At 37.8% G+C, this 16,495-nt stretch overlaps 1 long non-coding RNA gene across 2 annotated transcripts; it reads right to left on the reverse strand.

Annotated features, from left to right (window-relative positions):
- Positions 1-570: 570 nt before the first annotated feature.
- Positions 571-16,014, reverse strand: LOC122725361. 2 transcript variants are annotated; one of them, XR_006352731.1, is made up of 3 exons: positions 15,884-16,014; positions 13,192-13,304; positions 571-1,722 (listed from the first exon to the last, which is right to left on the reverse strand). It is a non-coding gene; the product is annotated as an uncharacterized LOC122725361 (long non-coding RNA). The 2 variants fall into 2 exon arrangements; XR_006352732.1 differs by lacking the exon at positions 15,884-16,014 and adding an exon at positions 14,400-14,625.
- Between the last annotated feature and the right edge of the window lie 481 nt (positions 16,015-16,495).

The following is a 16,495-nucleotide window of genomic DNA, read 5'->3' on the forward strand; positions in this document are numbered from 1 at the left end:
CTGGTGCATGTTGTGATCTGTCCACTCATCATCCTTTTAGACTTTTGGTGAAACCTTCCTATAAATTGTCCCCTTGGGGTATATCCAATAACAAAGAGGCTTTCTTCAAGATTCTCTCTCTCTCTCTCTCTCTCTCTCTCTCTCTCTCTCTCTCTCTCTCTCTCTCTCTCAGTATTTTATTTTTTCCAGTTATATGTAAAGATAGCTTTCAACATTCATTTCCCAAAAGATTTTCTTTAAAAAAAACACATTTTTATTTAAAATTTTGAGTTCTAAATTGCTTCCCTCCCTCCCTTCCTTAAGATAATAAGCAATCAAATATAGGTTATATGTGTGCAATCATGTAAAACATTTTCATATTAGTCACTTTGTACAAGAAGATTCTTCCTAACCTTAGGTCCAGGGCTCTATCCACTGAACTACCTAGCTGTCTCCTTTAAGGAACCCTAAAAAGCTGTGTGATCCTTATCACCCTCTACCCCTCCTCCTCCTTTTGTTTTTTGCAGGGCAATGAGGGTTAAGTGACTTGCCCAGGGTCACACAGCTAGTAAGTGTCAAGTGTCTGAGGCTGGATTTGAACTCAGGTCCTCCTGAATCCAGGACCAATGCTTTATCCATTGCGCCACCTAATTGCCACCCTCCTCCCCTTTTTTAGAGATAAGTTTTACTGATTCATTTTTTATTCATATTTCTGTAATTTCTGGATATACTCACCAACTCCACCCCCCTGTACTTCCTAAACTGGACCATTCCTAATAACAGAAAAATAGTAAAAAGCAATATAGGTATCAGCTGCATCTGATAATATAGACCTTCAACAGAAGGTCTTTTATGCCATTTTGCTGCCATAACAGTACAAGGGAAAAGGGCCTACTCAGGACTTAGGGCTTCTCGGTGAATAGAGCATGATGGACCTAGAGTAAGGAAGCCCTGAATTCTCATCCACTGAGTAGGCAAGTCATTTAACATCTCAGCCTCAGACTCTCAGCCTCAGACTCTTTATCTGTGATATGGGGATAATAGTACCTGCTTTCCAGGGTTGTTACGGGATCAAATGGAATGATATACATGAAGTGAATTGCAATCCTTAAAACACTATGTAGGGGGCAGCTAGGTGGTGCAGTGGATAAAGTACTGGCCCTGGATTCAGGAGGACTTGAGTTCAAATTTGACCTCAGACAATTGACACTTACTGGCTGTGTGACCCTGAGCAAGTCACTTAACCCTCATTGCCCTGCCAAACAAACAAACAAAAAAACCACTATGTAAATGCTAGCTATGGTGATGATGATGAATTATTTTGCATTGTTTTTATGGATTTCTATGTCCAAAGTATTTATCAACAATATAATCTGTATCTAACTCTTCTGACCTATTTTGTCAGAACACTGCTGGAAAATGTCAAATCCAAGGGTTGCATGCAAAACTGATGACTCAGGCAAGTTGGTTTGTTCATTTGTTTCCCGACAGCCACACAAATTTGGATCCAGGACTGAGTGTTGGAATGGAAAGAAGAGGAAACACCTCTGTCCTCAACATTTAGAAAGCTCACATTCCTTGAGATGAACTGGAGAGTTTGATTGGTGGTTTCTTCATGGATGTTTTAGTATACTGAAGCAAGATTAAATACAAATTTTAAAGTTTCATCGAATCCAATTGAATTATTTTTAGTTTTTTCGAAAGGTTCATAATGGGACCTTTGGAAGGTGCACAGTGGAACTCCTGGAAGGGAAAAGAAGAGAAGGTTTTTAGAACATTGTATTTAAATTTATTTTACCTTTTCATAATAATTCCTTCTTGTTATAGAAAGAGTCTAATTTTTCAAAACACAGGTCAGGCCTCCACAAAACAGAAACATTAAAATGTTGTGGGCCCAGGGGCAGCTAGGTGGTGCAGTGGATAGAGTACCAGCCCTGGAGTCAGGAGGACCTGAGTTCAAATCCGACCTCACACACTTAACACTTACTAGCTGTGTGACCCTAGGCAAGTCACTTAACCCCAATTGCCTCATCAAAAAAAATGTTGTGGGCCCACTCTCTATAGAAGGACGTCCTTGGACACTACCCTTTCTAAGGCATTCCTCAGGGAATTAGGTAACTGTTCCTACAACTGCTCTTTACTCTGCTGCTATATCTTTAGAGCTCCTGCTTTCTATCTGCCCTAAAGCTGAACTGTTTTATATAACAGCCAGCATTTATACAGTGCTTTTTAAAAATTATCTCATTTGAGCCTCACAACAATCCTGGGAAATAGGTGCTGTTATTATCTCCATTTTAAAGATGAGGAAACTGAGATAAACAGAGGTTAAATGACTTGCACAGGATCACACATCCATTAAGCATTTGAGGCTAGATTTGAACTCAGGTCTCCCTGACTCTATCCACTGCACCACCTAGCTGCCTATAGTTTAAATGTGTGATCTCCATGAATTAGAAGATCAACTCCTTACAGATAACTATTCTGGATCACTGCTTTGTCATGGCTCAGGGGCTTGTGTAGCTCAATGAAACCATGAGCTATGCCATGCAGGGTTACCCAAGATGGACAGGTCACAATAGAGATTTCTGACAAAAGGTGATCCACTGGAGAAGGAAATGGGAAACCATTCCAGTATCTTTGCCAAGAAACTCCCCCTGAATAGTATTAAAATGATAAAAGATATGACAGCAGAAGATGAGATTCTTAGGTCATAAGGTGTCGAACATGTTACTAGGGAAGATTAAAAAAAAGTGAAGTGGTTGAGCCAAAGCCAAAAGGAAGTTGTGGTTGTGCCTGGCAATGAAATGAAAGTCTGATCAATATTGCATGGGAACCTGGAATGTAAGATCTATGAAGCAAGGTAAACTGGATGTAGTCAAACAGGAGATGGAAAGATTGAACATTAAAATCTTGGGGGTTAGTGAACTTAAATGGATGGGAAAGGGTGAATTAATTCTGGTGATCATTACATATACTAGTATGGGCAAGAATCCTTAGAAGAAATAGAGTAGCCCTCATAGTCAATAAAAGAGTAAGAAAAGTAGTACTGGGTTGTAATCTCAAAAATGACACAATGATAACTTTGAATACAAGACAAAACATTCAACATCAGAATAGTACAGGTCTGTGCTCTAACCAAGTGATCCAGCAACCCCAAAGTTAACTCTACATATGGACATCATCAGATGATCAATATTAAAATCAAATTGATTATATACTTTGCAGTCAAAGGTGGAAAAACTCTATACAGTCACTTAAAACAAGACCTGGAGCTGACTATGGGTCAGATCATGAGCTTTTTAATGCAAAATTTAGACTTAAATTGAAGAAAGTAGGGAAAATCATCAGACCACAGATGTATGACATAAATAACAGCCCTTGTGAATATGAATTAGAAGTGATAAATAGATTTAAAGGATTAGATCTGGTGAATAAAGTGTCTGAAGATCTGTATCTTTTTTCTATTTTTATGTGATAGTCAAGTCCAGTGCTTGACAAATTTTAACTGTTTAATCAATGTTCCCCTCACCATCAATTTGTCAGAAATAACTGCTGTATACCAATTTGTTAAACCCAAAAGCCATACATAAGCTTTTGGTTACTATTCAACATCTCTCTAAGTAAATCAGATTCTCCATTAAAATGAATTTATATAAACAACCATCCACTGTGAGAATCATTCCCTAGAACTGATATAACCTCTGTGATTATAAAGAAATCATGAGCTGCTGTTTCAAAAGTAGCCTGTGGTAAAAAGTTTTAACAGTCGGTTAGATAATGGAGAGACGCCAGGTTTTTTTTAGGACCACCCTTTTGGGGAGGAGACCAACAGCATGAGCTACGCACACCAGTCCGCTTGCGACGCACGCCAGATTGCCTGCTGAGCACTCGACTTCCGGGGTGCGAGCTTAAAAGGCAAGGAGAGAACGGAAGTGGGGCCTTTTTCCTGCTCCGCTGGTCTCCCGGCTGCGCTGACTGGAGTTTGACTCTGCCCGGCTCTTGGTTAACAGCACACGCTTGACTCAGTCTCTCTCTCCAAAGGTGGCCTTGGGTTTTGGTGAGTTTTATATGGAATATAGACTAAGCCTAGACTTAAGACAATTTGTATTGTATTTCTACTTTCCTATCCTTCTAATCAACATCACCTTGCGACTACCATACAATAAATGCTCTAACTAGAAAACCAGAAGCTTCTTCCATTTACTAGTCTGGGAGATAAATTAAGGGAAAGGTTAAGTAGGGGAGATTTATGATTTAATATCCAATTTTAATCTCACAAGCCTCAACTACTCTAGTCTTTTCTGTTCTTGTCTAGGCTACTTCCCTTTCTGAGGCTGCAGGGATACATGTGCAGAAAGATCACATTCAGAGTTGCTAATGCTATATCCATAGGATGAGTGGGTGTTCTTTCCAAAGTGAACTCTTCTCCTTGTGTTCTTAATCTGAATAGGAGTGGTATTTTCTCATTCCTGGATAAACTTGATGAGGGCTTTGTTAGACAGGTTTATATAAAGTTCCTTGGGGGAGGAATTGTTTTGGTGGACCTAACACCAAGCACAATATCTTTGCATCATAAGCCCTCGAGAAATGTTTGTTGATTGAAGCACAACAAATTGAGCTGAATTGCTTGGTTGCTTATTTGATTGCCTATACTGTTAAACACAACTCCGCTTTCCTGAGAAACTTCAAATGTTGTCTACTCATCTTCTGAATGCACTAGGAGAGCTATCTATTCTTAGGAAAGCTGTTATGGGTCATCCGGTAGAGAATCATTTAGCTACAAGAATAATTACTCCATAATTTATTTGTTTTGAAGCAGATTTGAATTTTCATAAATTAGTTTTTACATATTTTATTTTTGCATTAAAGTGGACCGTACTTACATTTAATTATCTTGAAGAATTAAACTAGAGTCAAAAAAGATAAATATAAAAGTATTAGATCCTATTTTAGAAACATAGTATTTCTGAAATCTTATTGATTAATACTTTTGCTACATTAAAATACCTCTTTCACAAATTTTGTTTTGTAACAGTATTCGTCATAGCTTCACAATATTTTATTTCTCCATGGAAGCATAGAAAAGAAACCTATAGAGAATTGGGTTTGCCAGTTAATATAAATGAGAGAGCATGGTATAATGATAAAATCACAGGATCCATAGCCTGAAGACCTGAATTGGAATGCCACTACTTTTGTAACCTTAGTTAAGTCATTTAATTCAAAACTCTGTAGCTGTCAGTTTCCTGCTTCTAATTCTAGGTCACATCGATATGTATGAGTGTATATATACATACATATATACATTATATAAATGTACATATATATTTTTGTATTATAAAATTAATGAAAAGTAAACCCAATTAAAATTTTTAAATACAGATACCTAATCTCAAAATAATATTGCTACCACTCTGAAAACTTAGTTCAAATATATTCAATTACATTTTTTTCACTTACATAACTCCTATGAATTTTTGAATATATGAAAGGAAAATTCTGAATATGATGTTGAATTTTGAGAATATTGTCATAGGTAATATTATCAACATATTCTTATAGAATTTTTAGTCCTCAAGACATATATTTAAGACCCTTGTCAAGCTTTATTCTACACTTTGACAGGTCTCATCTGCCGATTTGAGGAGGGTTGGCCCATATACCCAGAGGCTTATTTTTCATTAGGCCATGTGCCCTGACTAAAGTCCATGATGATCAACAAATTAGTAGATTATGCCAATGCTAGAACTTCTGTTCCTAACATAATTGCTTATTTATTTAACTGATGGTTCCTTCACTAAGGGATATTTGTATATCGAAATTATATTTACTGAGCTTGGAAGAGTGATACATTTTTAGGTTTGCTTCTTATTATTCCTCAATAGTAATTGATATAATTTCCAATGACTTTTGTTGCTCTAAAAGAAGACAGATTTATAAACACACCACTATAATGTGGACAGAAATGTCAAACTGGCGTATATATGTGGTATAATTTCCTTGGGATAGATCCATTACCTAATTTTCCTTAAGGTTCTATACAAACCAGTTTGAAAAAGAAGGTTGAAATCTGTCAAGCAAGTGTATATTAATGAGTTTTGGAATTTTTAATTAATCCTTTCCTGAATTCAACCTTCCAGATAAAAAACACACATTCTAATTTCTTATCATTATTATAAATAATAAAATAACATTTCTAATCATTATTAGCAATAGTAAAATAACATTTAAGTTTTACAAAGTATTTTCCTCACAAGTACCCAGCAAAAAAAGTAGTGTATTGGGCAGCTAGATGGCACAGTGGATGGAGCACCGGCCCTGGAGTCAGGAGTACCTGAGTTCAAATCTGGCCTCAGACACTTAATACTTAACTAGCTGTGTGACCCTGGGCAAGTCACTTAACCCCAATTGCCTCACTAAAAAAAAAAAAAAGTAGTGTATTATTCCCAATAAGGAAACAGTCTCAGAGAGGTGAAGGTCTGGAAGCCTGGTCATGAAACCAGGAAGACTAGGAGCCAGTTTATTAAGGCTCAGCCAAATCTGCTGTTTGATTTACATTAGGAATGACAATGGGCTTATGTCCTGAGAACATGAACTATTATTGGCTTTTATGGATGCTTTTGAGAAAATCTGGGGAATTTGAAACACTTCCCTAGTGTTTCTGAAACAATAGCATTGTTATGTAGTAGAAAATGTTCCATGAGTTTGGGGAAGGGAATAAACATGTACATAGTACCTACTATATGTCAGGGACCATGCTAAGTGCTTTATGAATGTTTGATCATCACAACAACCTTGTGAGGTAAGTGTTGTTATTATCCACATTTTACAGTTGAGGAAACTAAGACAAACAGAGGTTAAGTGACTTTCCAGGGTTATACAGTTAGTAAGTATCTGAGGATAGATTTGAACTCAGGTCTTCCTGACTCCACTGTGCCACCTGGCTGCCTATGATTTGGAGTCAGAAGATCTGGATTCCAGGCCCACCTCTGCCCCTTACTAGCTTTGTGATTACAAATGAATTATTTTGCTTCTCTGAGCATCCAGGATCCATGTCTGTAAGAGGATGATAGGTTAACTGTTCTAATGATCAAATTAGTATATAAAACACTTTTTTTTTGTGGGACAATGGGGGTTAAGTGACTTGCCCAGGGTCACACAGCCAGTAAGTTTCAAGTGTCTAAGGCCGGATTTGAACTCAGGAACTCCTGAATCCAGGGCCGGTGCTTTATCCACTGCACTACCTAGCCGTCCCCTATAAAACACTTTATAACTGCAAAGTGCTATAGAAATTCAAAGTATAATTATACCATCACATTTTAAAAGGTGATTAGTAAAATATAGTTTCACATAAACCTGCTCATTCAAATTTTTGGTGGCTGTTTATTATGTTGTTGCCATGTCTTGGTCAAAAGGAAGATTCAGCATTTTAAGTCTTGAGAAATGTAAGCGTAATATTGTCTCTTATAAGGCTTAATATCCAAGATATTTAAGAGATTCTTATTAAACTATAAAATTAAGAGCTCTTCCCTACCTGCACCACCCTTTAATCATAGATATCCCACTGGGTTCTGTCTTGGGCCCTATTCTCTTTTCCCTCCATACCACTTCAACCCCCATGGATTTAATTCCCATCTCTATGCTGAGGATTCTCAATTCTTCCTACCCTGTCCTACCCTCTCTGCTGACCTCCACTGTCACATCTTCAACAGCTTTTCAGACATCACATACCGGATGCCCAGTAGACCTCTTAAATTCATCATGTCCCAAACTGAACTCATCTTTCCTCCTAAAACCTCCCCCCTCAAACTTTTTCTAATTATCATCAAGGGTACCACCATCCTCCCAGTCCCTCAGGCTCAAAACCTGGGTGTCTACCTCACTATCCTTCTATTTTATCTCTCACCTACCCCCCAACCCTGATATGATCTGTTGACAATGCCTATTGATTTCGCCTTTGCAACATCTCTCAAATACATCCCCTTCTCTTCTCTGACAGTGCCGCCCCTTTAGTGCAGACGTTCATTACCCCACACTAGAATGACTGCAATAGCCCGCTGGTGGGTTTTCCTGCCTCATATCTCTCCTCGATCCAATCCATCAGCCCGAGAGTGATTTTTCTAAAGCACAATTACAACCATGGCAGCCTCCTACTCAGTAAACTCTAGTGGCACCTTATCTTCTCCAGGATCAAATACAAAATCCTCTGTTTGGCATTCAAATAAACTAGCCCTAGGGGGCAGCTAGGTGGCACCGTGGATAAAGCACTGGCCTTAGATTCCTGAGGACCTGAGTTCAATCCAGTCTCAGACGCTTAACTAGCTGTGTGACCCTGGGCAAATCACTTAACCCTCATTGCCTTGCAAATAAAGAAATAAACAAAATCTTTAAAACAAAACAACAACAAAAACCAAAACAAATAAACTAACCCCCTCCCTCCCTTTTCAGTCTTCTTAGACCTTACTCTCCATGACACACTCTTCAGTAGAGTTACCTTGCCCTCCTTTCTATTCTATCTCTTAGCTCTGGGCAGTTTTCCTGACTATTTCCATGCCTGGAATGTACTCCTAATTCATCTCCACCTACAGACTTCCCTGGCTTCCTTCAAGTCTCAACTGAAACCTCACCTTCAAGATGAAGCTCTTCCCATTCACTTAATTCTAATGCCTTCTTTCTATTAATTATTCCCTATTTTTACTGCACATAGCTTGTTTGTACATATTTTCTCATTGGTCATTTCCTTTGATGTGTGCATTAGCCAGGCATTCAATTAACATTATTAAACACCTATTAATAAATTGACTAATGTATATGTCAAAGGATATGAACACAGTTTTCAGAATAAGAAATATAAACTCCAGATCGCTAACAATATAAGAAGAGAATGGCAAAATAAAATAATATTAGGTTTTTGCCTCATATCTATTAGAGTGGCAAAGATGATAAAAGATGGAAATACTTGCTGTGGAAGAAGCTGTGGAAATGCATATGCACTAATATGCTATTTGTGAAAATGTGAATTGATCAAATCATTCTGAAGATTATTTGGAATTGTCAGAACGATTACTAAAGTCTTTATAATCCCTGACCTAGGAAATGAATTACAGAATATATAACCCAAGGAAATCAGTGACAGAAAATGTGTGTGTCTATATATGTGTATATGTGTGTGTATTTATATATACATATGTATATACATATACATATATGTGTTTGTGTGTGTATATATATATATCCATCTATATTAAGTAGGCCAACAATCATGAAGGGATCTGATGTTTTAATAACTTTTTGAAAATTATTTTTCTTTACTTTTTGCCATTTACTAGATTTTATTTTCACATGATATAAATTCATTTCATATATACATATATATATTCTGTATATGATGCTATGGGATTATAAATTAAAAACAAAAAAATTAAGGAGTTATTAAATAGTTATGACTTTTGGCCCACCCCATATATACTAAATGTTTATGGCAACATTTTTTTCTTTAGCAAGTAAAACATTGTAAAGAAAGTAGATATCCACTGATTGGGGGAACATCTGGACAAAATGTGGTATATGAATTAACAGAATATTATCACAAAAATAACAACTATGAAGAAGTTAGAGAAACTTGTTGGAACTAGTGAGAGGTAAAATAAGCTTACCCATGCTGTAGCCCATGACTACAATGATATAAGTGAAAATAACCCTAAACATCAGAATCTGATTAAATACAAGGGCCTGTTAGCTTCAGAGCACTATTCATCAAATACATTTCCCTTCTTCTGACAAAGAGATGGTAAACTATGGGTGGGGAATGCTGCAAACTGTTAGAGATGTTCTTGTGTCAATTAGCTTTGCTGAACTTTTTATTTGTCATAAGGGCAAGTTCTATGGACTATTATGTGGCATAAAACATGCAGCATAAAAACAAAAAGCGTCAATGAACCATTTTAAAGAAAAAAAATAAAGACTAATAAAAGTAAGTATCATATACTTGCCACAGGATTCCCTATCATAATATAGGAAAAAATGGAAGAGAGAAGTCTTTGACTAATATGAGCCCCAAAATAAATTTAATAGACTACTGATAATATGGCAATGCTTGTGTTATCTGTCCTGGGATTTCATTTTGCAAGATCACTAGAGAACACCACAGTAGAAATTCATCTTACCCTTTTGTGGGTGCTGTTTTTCACCATCCCTACAAAATAAATAAATAAGCAGAATATTATCTCTGGACCCAGCCAAGACAGTGTACTTAAAGTCTTGAACTAAATTCTGTAAATATAACAAGATTTTTTTAAAAAGCAAAACTTAATGACCACAGCCTTTGTACAATGCCTCATACTCCCTTGGGCTCTAAAGAATCAGTAACTGAGTTCAGTAACTCTGAATTGAATTAGGAGAAAATACCATCTCAGCTGCAACTGCTTCCTTTGGCATTAATGCTACTCTCAATGTAGTTCTGGTCAATAGAGTCATCAAGAAGTGCCAAATCCTAGAAGACAATTGAAAATTCTCAACTTGGAGCACATCAGGCTTCTCTCATTTTGATAACTTCCAGTCAACCTTTCTTTTTCTCTCTCATTGCTTTATTCTCTCAGTACTCTCCACTTTTCCCTTTTGTCCTTTTTTGTTTTTGTATTCTATCTTTCCTCCTTTCCCCCTTTCCTTCTTCTTTCTTCTCTCTTATCTCATTCAGTTCTTTTCCTTTCCCCTCCAATGTATTTGTATCAGGAGAGAAATTAGGCAACATTATCTCCCTCCTCTGAACACATAATACACTATACTATGAGAAAAGGTACTTTTCATAGTCACATTTAGAGATATCTATATACATTTCATCTCCTGAAATGGACTATAAGCTCCTTGAAGGAAGAAACCATGTCTCATTTTTCTTTGTAATTCTCCATTAAGTTGCACATAGTAGGTGGGCAGCTCAGTGGCATGGTAGAGAGAGTAATGGCCCTGAAGTTGGGAGGACCTGAGTTCAAATCTCACCTCAGACACTTAATAGCTATGTGACACTGGGCAAGCCACTTAAACCCAATTGCCTTAAACATCTAGGCCATTTGCAGTCATTCTGGTTTGGGTTTTTGTTTTTGGTTTTTTGCAGGGCAGTGAGGGTTAAGTGACTTGCCCATGGTCACACAGCTAGTGTCAAGTGTCTGAGGTCAGATTTGAACTCGGGTCCTCCTGAATCCATGGCCGCTGCTTTATCCATTGCGCCACCTAGCTGCCCTCCAGTCATTCTGATAATATATCTTGCCACTGGACCCAGATGATTCTGGAGGAGAGAATGAGGTTGGTGACCTTGCATAGCCCTCCCTCACTTAAATACAATTCACTGCAAGTCATGATGTCACCTCCCTATGTCATAGTCCTCCTTAAGAATTAAGGACAAACAAGGACATAGGAGGTTCTTAATTATTTATCAAACCCTGAATAGTAGTATTATTCCTTTGGTTTCCAGGAACAGAAGTGAGAAAAAAATATATATATTCCTAAGGCATCCCTCAGCCAGCAGAAAGGACAGAGTTTAGATTTTCTCTCATCAAATCTAAGAAACATGACTTTCATTATTAGTATCATATTGTTATAGTAAATGATAGGAAGTAACAAGAGGAACTCAAGAGAAAAAAATTTATGCAGATCTGCAGTTTTATTGGCATAGATTGTCTCTGGTGACAAAACTCTCTTTCCCAATGCAAATTAGTAATTGTTTTGCAATTTATAGCCTTAGGGCGTTATCTGGGGCCTTAGTGATTGGTCTAGGGCCACAGAGGAAGTATATGCCAGAGCTGGTACTGACACACACTGCTTCTTTAATAGGAATTTTCCATTCTAAAAGTGGGGTTGGGAAAGGAAAGCAAATTACACTATACCATAATAACCTGGCAGCTAGGTGGCACAGTCCTGGGAAGAGAACTAGAATCAGAAAGACATGAATTCAGATCCTACTTCAACACTTACTAGGTATATGGCTCTGGAAAAGTCACTTAACCTCTCAACCTCAGTTTTCTCATCTATCAAATGGGGATAATAATAGCATATATCTCACAAGGTTGTTGTGAACAGTGCTTTGCAAAACTTAAAGCCCTATATAAATCCTAACTATTATTATTATTAATTATTATTATTCACCTTTTAAGTAATTTCTCAAAAAGACTAATCAGAATAAAAATCTTATTTGTTTGTTCATTCATTCAACAAATATTAAGAACATTCTCTACCATGGACCAAGAAATAAAAGACAATACAAGTGCTTTGGAAAGTTCCCAACTTGGTTAAAAATTACCTATGCTTTTTTTTTTTTTGGTTTGGTTTTTTGCGGGGCAATGAGGGTTAAGTGACTTGCCCAGGGTCACACAGCTAGTGCCAAGTGTCTGAGGTCAGATTTGAACTCAGGTACTCCTGAGTCCAGAGCCGGTGCTTTACCACTGCGCCACCTAGCTGCCCCCAAAATTACCTATGCTTTTTAAGAAATTTGATTGACCTGCCAGCCCTTTACTTACTTCTAAACAAACTAGTAAAGGACCAAGATGATACCTGTACTTCTAAAGAAATAGAGGACAGTCTTCTAATAGTTTTATTATGCTACAAAGCACAAAGCATCAGGATTCATGGGTCTAATTTTAGTTGTAAGCATCTCTTGCCCTGTTATGTAAATGCCAGAAGAATTATATAGGCTTCAGATAAAGATAACAAGAGAATAGAGGAAGAAATTGTGAAAGCAATGATTCAATTATTCTCAAGTTATCTGTCTTACTATGCTATTCGGTATCCTTCTGCTTTTACACTGATGTCTTAGCCACAAATTAAGCATCCCTTTCCAATAGGGTACCAAGTAGTCACAACTAATTAGCTACAAGCCAGGCCTACATACACACACAATCTATATACACCTGGACCCCTATGGCAATCAGGTAAAGCCTACAGACTCCTCAGAATAAGATTTTTACGTTCATAAAAATGTAGTATTACGAAGGAAATAAATTATATCAGAATAAAGATGTAGTTTATTTTTATCATTCAAGTTCCTGGACCAAAGAAATCTATTCATGGACCGCAGGCCAAGAATCTCTGTCTTATATATAACTCAAATTTTTCCTAGTCTCTTTTTCCAACTCTGAAGCCTTTGTGAAGACAATTTTTCCAAGATCCCTCCCAAATTCTGCCCCTCCTCTCCTTTAAAAATGTGGATGATTTAATACTAACCTTCAGTGACCAAGGGAGAATTAAAATCGCCTTTATAAAGTCATCAACTTCCTCTGTACAGGCAGATAATTTGTGATGCACACTTTTCCCCTTAAAAGTTAGAGCTATCTTATCTGAGGAGAACAGGAGAGAAGATGGAATGCATGTTACACAGTTACAGTTATTGTTCTTTAGCATTAGGCATCTGTTCCCTTTAGTGACTTTTTATATAAGACCTATTTTTTTCCCTGAACATAAAAAGATTGTTGGGCCTTGAATATGTAATTATAAATTAAAATAGCAAATTGCTTCGCTAAATTCTCCATCTTTTATTTTTTTCTATTTCTTTATGAGAACTGGGATTCATCACAAACCTCATGAACAAAAGGAATTTGATCTTTTTTTGGAGGTGAAAAGGCTTTGTTTAATTAGTTATTATCTCAACCCAACTATATTTAATATTTTGTCTTCTTCCATAGGTGAAAGAAAATGATTTTTGCAAGTTTTCAACAGCATTATTTTCTGCACAGTAACACAAAAAATTGATGAGTTAGGACAGTGATCAGCATTCTCTGGAAAGTCCACCAAAGACAGTTCACCAGCCAGTCTGGAGGTTTGGCTTTGTCCTTGTCTATGGGACAAATCCTGCCCTTGAGATCGAAGAATTTAATAAGGCCAAGGGCAGTGGCTCAACACTCACTTTAAGTAATGATTTTGCTTTGGTATACTGGTACCAATAACCAGACTTTTCCCTTGTTCTCCTGTAACCAAGTCCCGAGTTTCTTTTGTTCCCTCCCCATTCATACATCACTCCCTTAAATTTCTGATCAATATGTCAATTCTGGGTGGTTCCCTAACACTTCTAAGCCCTTCAGACTAGTCTGTTCCCATAACCAGGCTGCTTTTACCTGCCATCTCCTCTGTAAACACTTCCCAGATCTTCCACGTTTGCACTGACATTTCTACCTTTGCAACTCACAGAGCACAATGTTTTCTGTTATCATGTTATTATATATTATAGTTATCTACATATACAATAAGTGCTACAAGGTTATACATCATGTCTTATCTAAACTTGGTATCTTTCCTATAGCCTAATTGGAGTTACTTACTAAGTATTTGGTCAAATCTTTTAAACATGCATTCGTCAATAGCCACTTCATTTCCCTGGTGTCAATGTCTAGCCTGATTGGACTTGTTGCTGGGTACCCCCAATTCTGACAGAATACCTGGCTGAACTTCTTCCTGGTGCCTTGACTGCCTGGATATGTCTACTCTCAAACAATGAAACCAGTGATGCCCAGGAAATACTCAGGAAAGAATCCATGCCATAGGAAAGGCTTTGGAGAAAAGAAGGGAGTATGAATCATCAAAGACTATGTTTTTCCATCAGTGGGAGCCACACAAAGATATCACCAGAAAACACTGATTGCCCTGTAGCCATAGAGACATTCATTGCCCCTGAATGAGTGTGCCCTGGCCACACATTTTCTCTGCAAGTTTTCCATGTCCTCCTCCATACTTGTCTTAATGTTTTTGCTCTCTCCAAGGTTTACTTCCCAGAATAATGTCTGAGGACACTGGGCTGGAGGTGATGCTATTCCAAAGGCTTTCAGGTTCAGGGTCCATTATATTCTGAGGGGATGTTCTGGTCAAGATAATGGTGGTGGTCGTTTGGCTTGTCTGACACATGTTGCTTTCTGTCCCCATCAGTGTGACTTGCTATCTCTTCCTTCACTCTTGGATAAAGAGGGAATATTGGTCATTCTTACTAAGGCAATCCCCTTTTCATGTACCCTTCATTCATTCCTCCCATCATCTCCATAACATTGTCCACCATCATTTCCATTCTCTCTCTAATATTCAATTTCTTGCAGACTTCCTGCCAAGATGACTGCTTGAATGGGAGGTGGTCTACCTAGCTCCTAAATACTACTCCAGCAAAACTCTAAAGTTTGTGCCAGAATTAAGAATGATCAATGCATTCAATGAGAACCAACAGTAAGTGATTTTTTCTAAAGCAGGACTACATGAATAGTTAGCCAAAAACTCATGAGCAATAGGAAAAGGGACCATTCCAATTCAAGGTAGCATCCCAGTACAATCATGAATAGGAAATATGTAGCCTTCAAAGTTTTGTGTCCAGAGGCAGCAAGAGGAGAGGGCTCCTCTGAGACAACACCATCATGGTCAGAAAGTCCCAGGACAGGGACCTTGGAACCCTGGAGAGTGATGGCTGGCAGTGGCCTAAGAAATATTCAGACCAAGCTACACCAGGCCCAGGGGTTATGAGGTATGTAACACTGTCTTGAGGAGCCAGAGAGGGCCCTGAAGATGCAGTCCCCTGAACCTCAAAGATCCAGAAATGCTGAACACTAAGAGGTTAAGGTCAGCATAAGAACCTAGACCTAGAACTCCAGGAAACTAAGCAGAGCTATCCACCCCACTCACCAAAATGCAGTCAAGGTAGGAGGAGCAAAGAGGCAGATCCTGGTCATAGTACAAAGCCCCATTCATGGACTAAAACTGGAGAAGTAAATAAATTAAAGAAAACACTTAGAAGCATGAAAAATTATTATTTTGGGGTGGGGCAATGAGGGTTAAGTGACTTGCCCAAGGTTACACAGCTAGTAAGTGTCACATGTCTGAGGCCAGATTTGAACTCAGGTCCTTCTGAATGCAGGACCGGTGCTTTATCCACTGTGCCACCTACCTGCCCCCATCATGAAAAATTATTGAAAATTCTAGTGACGCTTCCAAAAGCAATGAGGAACTCTCTTAACAACTGTAAGTAGTCTAGCAGAGAGGAAAAGTGTATTTTCCACATAAACCTCATGAATACCTAGAAGAAATAAAGATAGTGAAAAATGAAATCACTTTTGAGAAAAGAATTGGAAAGAGAATAAATAGCTTAGAAAAGAAAGTAGTAACTTTTGTCAAGAAATGAACTCCTTGAGAACTAGAATAAATGGAAATCAATGATTCTATGAGACAGCAAGCAGTACTAGAACACAATAAAAAATAGAAGAAAATATAAGATACATGATATGAAAAAAAACTGACTTGAAAAATAAGGCAAGGACAAATAATGTAAGTCTGCTGCATGGCCCTTTCTACTCCATGGAATGAGATGCCCCTCCCAGGTTAAACTGATCACCTCCAATCTCATCACCATGCTACTTACTTAAGCCTTGATTGACCCCTCTTTCCTCACCTTCCTCTTCCCTGTGATTGGGGGGGGGGGTGCAGAGGGTACAGTACCAAACACCCCCTCCCCTTACCTTCCTTTATAGAGAGCAAAAACGACATTTTTGTTAATTCCATT

Source organism: Dromiciops gliroides, chromosome 1, assembly GCF_019393635.1.
Source record: "Dromiciops gliroides isolate mDroGli1 chromosome 1, mDroGli1.pri, whole genome shotgun sequence".
NCBI lineage: Eukaryota > Metazoa > Chordata > Mammalia > Microbiotheria > Microbiotheriidae > Dromiciops > Dromiciops gliroides.